Genomic DNA, 9,832 nt, shown 5'->3' with positions numbered 1-9,832 from the left:
ACCAAGATGATGAAAAGCTGTGGGAATTCTCTGGGGAGGTAGTAGGGGTGCAGGGAAACTGCCAGAAGCTCAATGTCTGTAGTGTACAGCTTCTGCCTCACAGTGACTGTAGAGCACCAGCTGTTGTTTACATACAGACACACGCCGCTGCCATGTTGCTTCCCGGTGCGTTCGCGGTCTCTGTCCAGACGAAGGGGTGGTGAAAAGCCATCAGTGTGCAGCGTGCTGTCATAGTCGCTGTTGTTTAACCATGACTCCATAAATGCCAGAACGGAGGAAGTTCTGTACTCATGCAGGTGGTTGACGCAGGCTTGCAGCTCGTCCAGATTGGAGCAGAGAGACCGCACATTAGCAAGGATAATGGATGGGAACGCTCGTTGTTTGTGTGTCTCCCTCTTGAGTCCTGGTTACCTTGTTATTGTGAGTTTTTTGATTTCCTTGTCCACTGAGTATTTCCTCGGGAAAGTAGTCCATGGGAGTGGAGCGAAAAAGCCGGAGGCTGGGCTGCAGCTGCAGCCACAGCTGGATGAGGAAGTCCCTGGTTTAGTTGAGCCTTGGGGTCATGTCGAGTGTCGAAAACAAGTCCGAATATCACAAAAATGATTAAAAAGGAAAAGGAAAAGGAAAGGAATACAACTACACCAAGTACCTAGCTCAAAACAACAATGAAAAGAGCAGTAAAGTTAGAAAAAGAATGAAAAAGAACACAAAACTTGTCACGATCCTGGGTCTTTTGACCCAGCGTTTTGAGTTTGAGTTTATGTTCATGTTTATGGCTTATGTTTAAGCCCTTTAGGTTTTCTAAGTTCATTTTTTACCATACCTAGGTTGTTATAGTTCTTTGTTATTATATTCCCCTTGTGTCTTCCAACCCCTGTTAAGTCTCCCTTGCCCTTCATGTGTTTCATGTCTGTGTCTTATGTTGTCAAGTTCAGCTTGTCATGTCTGCATCTTATGTTTCCTGTTTTATTTTGAAGAGGTCTTGTGTCCCTGTGTTCATCATGTTTAGTTTTACTCTTCCACTGTGATGTCATTATGTTCATGTGTGTCAGCGGTTTCCCCATGTGTTCCCACTTCTCTCATTAGCCTCCTGTCTGTATTTAGTCTGTGCCTTCTCATTCAGTCTTTGTCAGATCGTCTGCGTTGTTCCCATGCCATGTACTGCGTTCAGGTTTTCATATATCCTCATCACATTGCCATGTTTGGAGTTTGTTTGTTTTTCTATTTGCCGGGGTTTTTCATAGTTCGTGTTTCCTTTCTAGTTTACCCAGTTTAGGTTATTGCTTAGTTTGCATTGTTTTCGCCCTTTTATTTTGTACTGTTCTGTCTGCCTTAATAAACGGCTCATCATCAGTTAAGTTTGAGTTTTAGAATGTCTGCACCTGGGTCCACTCTTCACACTCCAGTTTGCCTCACCAGACAGTGACAAAACTGCTCAGCTGACTGGCCAGTCGACCACACGAGCAGTGACCCGGAAATACCGGAAATCTCTGCTGAACGTTGTACTACAGTCAGCAGAGACAGAGCTTTATACAACATTTCTTGTAGGTCACCCAGACATCCAAAGACCTCCGCTGACTTGCCAGAAATGTAGTGATGGGCAGATGAAGCTTCATGATTCAATTCAATTCAAATTTTTATTTGTCACATACACAGTCATACACAGTACGATATGCAGTGAAATGCTTAGACAACTGCTCGTGACCTAAAGAAAAAAAGAAAAGGCTATGAATAAGATAGGAAATAAATATGAAAATAAAAAAGGGTACATTTAACCAGGAAGGAATAAAATAAAATAAAATATAAAAATTAAGTTAAGAATGAGATAACTATACAACACAAATTAGAATGAAGGGTAAATTTAACTGGGAAAGAATAAGATAAAATATATAAATTAAAGTTGAAGCACTGAAGCTTTTCATCCGATTGGTTCACCCCAGCGCAAAGCTTCTTGAAGCTTCATTTGCTCTAGTAGGACACCTGCTGGACATAAAAATATTAGTTGGCATGAATTTGAAGAGTGTGGCCTTTTGCACATAGCCTGTAATTGTCAACAACAAAAGGAGTGTGTAAAACATCTATATTGTAGTGATGGCAGTATACTTTGTATATTTATACTGGCAGTATGGAAAAGGATCATTTGGAAATGCTTAAAATGGAAATGATCATTTACTGTGAGGTGTGGTTGGGGTGTGGACAGTGGTTGTGCTTTTGTAACGTTGAGTTATGGACAGCTACACACTGAGGCCTCAGTCCTGCCTGTTCACATTTTATTCTGTAAAAATTTTCACTGCTTTTATGACCTTTTAGTGGGGAGAACATAGCTAGGATTTAATGATTTAACAAATCTTTTAAATCCTTTGTCCTCCACAATGCTAAATGGCTGGGAGTCCTCAATCACCATGCTAACCAGGTCTTCATCTATTTGAGATTGTTCTCCTGAGGAAAGACAATAAAGACAAAGCACAAATATAAATATCACACACGTAACTTATTACAGCTGTATAATATTGTTATATCATTTAGTAACATTACTGCATGCTATATTATCATGGCATTTGATGGTTCACCTGTGTTCCCCTATTCTCATGCAAAGCTCTGTAGTGCCTAAGCATGGATGAGGTGTTGTTGTTCCCTGGCACATAGCAAACACTTCACCTTGTACAAAAGTAAAGCCGCTTAACATAAATTGTATTGCACCATCAGTATTATGAAAATACATCTTCTGTAGAAATTTACATACCTTGTTTGGAGGAATAAGATCAAAATGTTCCCACACAGGGGAGGACATCCTCCTCTTCTTAGCTGGCTCCATTCTCTCCTGACATTCTCTCCTCACTCTCCCAAACACCTACATTTTTGAAGGAAGTCTGAGGGGTTTGTATCGCTGTCATAGCTCGCGGCAAAATTCGAACCACTTCATGAACCAGTCACGTGGTACAGCCGGGCAGCGAGGCTTCGGACGTCATCATTTTCAGCTCCTCCCATAAATGAAGCAAGCCTCCATACGCGCATCGCGTAAACGCCCCCTCCATTACTCGACACAAACTTCGAAGCCTCGATACAGAACGTCACATCACTACAAAAATGCCTTGTTAGGTAGCAGGACTCACTGTCAGATCTTATGCTCCTGCAGTGTGCTCTGGTTTCTATGGCGAAACACAATGCCTGATATTATGTAGCTGCAATGAGCAGGCTGTTTATAGGTGACAAAGGCATGCTTCTGACTGGTCCTAATTTATCACTGACCTAAACCCAGATAGGCCACAGTCTGTACAGGAGCTCACTCATGCCCTGATTCACATCTTAAAAGAGGACAATATGCACTGTGTCATAAGAAGCATATCCAGACATCATAGAAGTGAATAGGCACACTGGGCCCATACTCACTACTAGTGGTGCAACGGATCAAAAAACTCACGGTTCGGATCGGATCACGGTTTTAAGTCACGGATTGGATAAATTTTCCGATCAGCAAAAAAAGACAAGACAAATGTAACTGTCCGTTTATTTAGTTAAGTATTTTTTGCCCTTTAAAAAACATTCAACTCTAGAATAATTCCACACAATTATATAACAACAAATTAAGGTGCATTATAGGGCATTTTAATTATTTCCTTTAATGTGGGCACAATCAAAAACAACTTAAAATTTAATTTAAGGTATTATTGCTTCTTACTTTGAAGATTTGGAGAATGAAATAAAAACTAGCTTATGTTCACATCATCAAAAAAGAAGAAAGAAAGCAAAGCAGATGTGAGCTTATAACTTCAATTTTTTTTTTTCAAAAAGATGAGGATGTCTACATTTTCTGGGGAGAGTGTAGACCTCTTTGCTGTAACTATGTCCCCTGCTGTTGAGAACACCCTCTCGCTAGGCACTGAAGTGGCAGGCACACCCAGATAGCGTCTTGTCATTATGGCAAGGTGAGGGTATTTACATTCATTACTTTTCCACCATGTCAGTGGATCACCATCCACTAGAATGCCACTTGCTGCCTCATAGGATGCCACCTCCTCTTTGATGGTGTCAGCAAAAGCCTTGCTGCCCATGTCCTTCTGTACAAAAGTATCGCCAAAAAGCTCTGCCATTGCCGACTTCTTTTGAGGAGGACTTGTGTCTGCTCCTGTTGGTGCTGCTTGACCCTACAGGGAAAGTTACTTTATTGATTAAAACAATTATTTTTTAAAAGAATATTTCATTGACATTAAAATGTGGCAATAACTTTGAAGAAAAACATTATCATTAAAAATAAAAAAATATATAATTTCTAAATATTTATTTTCTTTACCTCTTCACAGTCTGCAGTGCCAAGACTGCTCACAGTCTCAGTAGTGAGATCACTGTATGTCCAGGCGTAGGGCAATGTCTAGGTGAGACAGGGACTTGAACCTTGGATCAACTGCAGTAGTTCTGTGAAGGTACTCCTGTAGGGCTGGTGGTGAAGTGTATCTGTGCTTCAGGTCCTCTGTAATGGTAGTCTTGACATCTCTTGTGATGGTGCTGTCTTCCTCACTTGGGACCATGGATTGTAGGATCCTTGTTTTCAGAGGCAGGATTATGGACACATGGTGCAGTTTCAGTGCTCAACAGAGTTGTAACCGCTTTGAGTGGTTTGAGCAGCTGAAGGACCTCCTCTGCCACTCTAACATCATCATCAGACAAGGTGACGATGTCTCTGACATTTTTCTTCAGGGTTTTGTCTGTTAGTGCAGAGTATATAGCTGTCTGCTGCTCATGATAACGTTCCAACATATCATAAGTAGGGATGGGTACCGGTATCCGGTGCCATGATGGCACCGGTTCTGACATAAACGGTAGTAACATGACCGAAAAGCAGGGCATATTTCGGTGCTTTATTTCGGTGCTTTTTTTCCCTGAGATGTCATACACTTTAGATTCTAGCCAATCCTTTTACGTTTCCGAGGATAGTAGGCGGGCCCAGGTACGTACGTTCTTTTAGAGCAGAGCTACAGATTAAACATGCCCAAGGCGAAGCTGTCAAAAGTCTGGCTGTACTTCACAGCAAAATATGTATACTCAGCAGCCTGCAACAAGTGCTTTAAGGTGATACTGTGATACTGTCAAAGGAGGTAACACCTCAAATCCGATGAAACACCTGGCGACGCATAGCGTTTTTTTAAAAGCCGAGAAATGCGCCGTATTTGATAACTTGCTGCGAGACCTAACACCGTGCACATCTACTGCGGATGTGGTGCCGGACTTAGCAACATCCCCCAAAAACCCGAAGAGTAGAGTCCTGGCCCATTAGAAATGATGACGGATGATGATGGCAGCAGCAGCCATTCTTCTCTGCGTGAGTAGCTTAATGTTGTTCGTGTGTAATTTACGTTGAGTAGGCTAACCTCGTTATTACATTAATGCATGTAAGGTGAACTAGCAAACATCATCATAGCTACATGCGGCTGTTTTGTTTGATGGCAGGTACTCCCTTCACCCTGGCCAAAAAGGCTAAAATGACCAAAGAAAAAGTGGGAAACAGTTAAACATGAGAGGTTTTTGGACCAATTTTGTGTTCTCCATTCTTTAAGCACCGGTTTGAACGTCGTTTAAGCACCGGCACTGTTTCAAAAGTACCGGTTTGGCACCGGTATCGGATAAAACCTAAACGATACCCATCCCTAATCATAAGTGGAGTTCCACCTTGTTGGGACATCATGCATGAGTTTATGAGTAGGCAGTTGTAGCATATCTTGCTTGGTCTTAAGCACATGAGCAGCTGTTGAACTTCGGCGGCGGTCCATCTTACTCACTTTCCCTTTTGGGATGCTAAATTAATTGCATGTGCAAAGCACCCTATCTGTGGGCCTAGTCCTGCCTCGTTCACTGCATTTATTTGGTTTTTAGCATTATCTGTTGTGACTGGGATATTGGTATTGGGCCTCTCTATCCTCCACTCTGCCACCGCTTCCGTTAGTAAGTGCGCCAGATTTGTACCCGTGTGACTCTTATAGAGGGGGCGTGTCTGCAGTACAGGGCTTCGTATCTTCCACTCGGCTGTGATGTAATGAGTGGTCACAGTCACGTAGTTTTCCATTGCCCTGGAGGTCCAACCATCTGTAGACTTTTTCTCCGCCACGAGCCTTGATGCTCTCTTTTTGACAGAGACCTGGATTCGCCCTGGTGAGTCGCTTCCCTTTTCTGAGTTTCTCCCCCCGGACTGTGTGTTTTTTAGCTCACCGAGGCTTACTGGTAGAGGCGTTGGCTTACCCTCAGTCTCTAAATGTAAATACAAAGTCCGACAGCTACCCTGTCCTTTCTACCTCAGCTACGAGGCTCAACTTCTGGAGATGACCGCCTCGCGAACTTCTCTGTTTGTTGTGGTTTACCGGCCACCTAAATATAATAAGACTTTTGTTCACGAATTTGCTGACCTTCTTGGTTCAGTTATTTTTAAATATGACTGTGTGCTTATTGTTGGTGATCTTAACATTCATATCTGCTGTAATGACGATCCGTTAGCCAAAGATTTCATTGCATTAACAGACTCTTTTAATCTTGTCCAGTGGGTTAATCAACCAACCCACGCTAGGGGCCATACTCTCGATCTGTTTTTTTCATATGGTTCATAAAGTTCTACGTCTTAAGTTCTCGCTCCTTTTGGTGCCGAGTTTTTCTCCCACCCCTGGTTGTTCATTATCATTTCAACAGTTTGAGCCGGTGTCACTCCATACTCTCAAGCGACTTATTGACCAATCAAAGAACACCTCTCCTGCTTATGATATCCTTCCATCTCGTATAGTTAAGGCTTCAGCGTAATTGGACTCAGCATCCTATCTCTAATGAATATATCCCTACTTGCAGGCTCTGTTCCTTTAGCCTTCAAACACACTGTTGTCCAGCCCGTTTTTTTTTTTTTTTTTTTCTTTTTTTTTTTTTCCGCCTGTCCCATTTGGTTCTTTAGCCGTCAGAATTGTTGTCTGAAGACCAACAAGGATACCCAATGGATTTATTTTGCCAAATGGATCATCATGGCATTGCCGTATTGGTCCATTTGATCGACCTTTGTTTTTATTATTTATTTTATTTTCAGTTGTTACAGACGGGACAGACATGAGTGAGGGCTAGGAAAGGGAGAAAGAAAGAGGAAGGAAAAGAAAAACAGAAGGGGAGAGGGACAGTGAGAAAAGGGGGGAAGAAAAAATATCTCCGGGATCACCTGTTGAGAGAAAAAGAATAGAAAACAAGCAAAAAAAACAAAACAAAGCAACATACTATACACAACACCATCGCATTAATCTAGCTAAGTGTAAACAGCAGTAAATACTAAATATTGAATGTTGTTGTGCAGCACAGACAGCGCACAATGTGCTTTGAAGTAGCAGCCAAGAAAGGTGTGATTTAAGTCTACGAACAGTGAACACCCATGTGCACACCTGTGTGGATCGGCGCGCTTGTATTCAAATGGTTTCCCCATGTAATGGTCTGCTAGAGGATGTAGAGAGCCATAGCCCCGTCCCCCAGGGCATGAAGCAGGCATGGAGGAGATCCAGGCCCCAGACATCCAGAGGCCCCAGAGTGCAAGAGCCCAAGGAGGACCACCGGAGGGGCATCCGTGCCACCTTCATGGGAAGGGCTGAGGATCCCCAGACGAGGGGTCACCCAGTAGCCACCGGGCAGAAGCTAGAGGGGGCTGCACCGGCGTGCCCGCCGGCTCCGCCGGCAGCCAGCTGTGCCAGAGTGAACCGAGCCGCAGGCACAGAGGCCGGAGGCCCGAGGGCCCCCCGCGCCCCGGAAGAGGCCTGACCGAGCAGCAGGCGCCAGGCCCCGCCAAGTAGCCACCGGGAGTGAGCTGGCACATGACCTGAGCGCCCAGCCCCGGACACCAAGAACCAACAATGCACCGACCCCTGAGGGCATCAGTCACCGGCAGGGAGTGTGGTGAGGGGAGATAGGCCTCCACACTTTGGAGGGCCTGGGAGTTCCCAGAGAGGTGGAGTCTAAGACCCGACCTGACATATAGACACAGACAAACAGGCACACACAGACACAGACATGCATTCCCACCCTCATGCACACATATACAAACACTCAGCACTCACCCAACGTAGGAATAAACCCGGACATGTAAATGGACATGTACACACAATCACACTCCCCAAACATACTCTATACCCTGTCCAGCCCGTTCTTAAAAAAAAGGAACCTTGATCATAACGACCTTGGAAACTATAGGCCAATCTCTAACCTTCCATTCCTGTCCAAAATACTGGAGAGGATCGTTCTTTCACAACTCCAGCCGTATTTGGATCCGAATGCCATTTATGATAAATTTCAGTCTGCTTACAAACCCTGTTATAGTACTGAAACGGCCTTGCTCAGAGTCCTCAATGAACTCCTTCCGATTGCTGACTCTGGACGCTCTTCAGTCTTGGTCCTACTAGATCTATCCTCGGCTTTTGATATGGTAGATCATAACATCCTATTAGCGAGGCTTGAACACACAGTTGGCATTGGAGGTGCCGCCCTTGATTGGTTTAAGTCATACCTTTCTAATAGGTCCTTCTCGATCAATTTTGGCCCTTATTTCTCCTCTGCTGCACCTGTCTCCTGTGGCGTGCCTCAAGGATCTGTCCTTGACCCCCTGCTCTTCTCACTGTATATGCTCCCCTTAGGCGCAATATTTGAGAAGTATAACATTACACATCATTGTTATGCCGACGACATACAGATGTATTTCGAACTAACTGATGATCCCGCTATGTCTTTGTACGGCTTTCGTGAGTGCATGCGTGAGGTCAAACATTGGCTCGCAGGTAATTCTCTTATTCTAAATGACAGGAAAACTGAAATTATTGTGTTTGACAGCAGAGTCCCCCGTGGCCAACTCCGTGACACCCTCGGTTCCTTTAACAGTTTCCTCACCGACACTGTTAGTGACCTGGGTGTATTCTTGGACAGCTCTTTTAAGTTCGACAAACAAGTGTCTTCTGTTGTTAAATCTTGCTTCCATCAATTGTGTCTTATTAGCAAGGCCAGACATTATGTTCCACATAGGGACCTTGGAAAGCTTATCCACGCCTTTGTGACATCTAGGTTGGATTATTGCAACTCACTTTACTTCGGTCTTAACTCTCCTCTCCTCCATAGACTCCAAATTGTTCAGAATGCGGCTGCTCGTCTCCTTACTGGTAGTGGGCGCCATGTCTCTATTACTCCTGTCCTTGCTGACCTGCATTGGCTTCCCATTAAGTATCGCATTCAATTCAAAATCCTGTTGCTTACCTTCCGAATTATTAACAATATAGCGCCAAGCTACCTCATTGAGCTACTTAGATTATACACCCCTACTAGAGCACTAACATCATCTTCCCAGTCACTCTTGGTACTCCCGAGATCCCGGCTGAAGACTAGAGGTGACCGCGCGTTTGCCTTGGCTGCACCTGATTTATGGAATAACCTCCTCATCGCTATACGCGAGTCTGATTCCATCCATTTCTTCAAATCGCCTTTTCTACCAGTTAATGCCTGCTTGTCAGTTAGCTTAATGCTTATTCTTATCTTTGGCTTATTCTTAATTACTTTTAATCATTTTAAAAAAAAATTGACTGTTTTATCCTTTACACTTAGTTTCCTTTTATGCTTTTAGCAATTCTTTTGCTTTTGTGTTTTAATGCCATTCAACCTGCTAGCATGTTTTGGTACCTTGCCCCATAGCCCTCATCCTTCCCTGTTACTTCATCCTACTCTCTTACATGTTAAGCACTTTGGTACACCACTGGTTTTAAATGTGCTATATAAATAAAGTTTGTTGTTGTTGTTGTGTTTTATCCACCACCCTTTACCCAGCTACATATTTAACGGGGAAGCC

This window comes from Neolamprologus multifasciatus, chromosome 5, assembly GCF_963576455.1.
Source record: "Neolamprologus multifasciatus chromosome 5, fNeoMul1.2, whole genome shotgun sequence".
Lineage (NCBI taxonomy): Eukaryota > Metazoa > Chordata > Actinopteri > Cichliformes > Cichlidae > Neolamprologus > Neolamprologus multifasciatus.
This window is presented reverse-complemented; position numbering follows the sequence as displayed.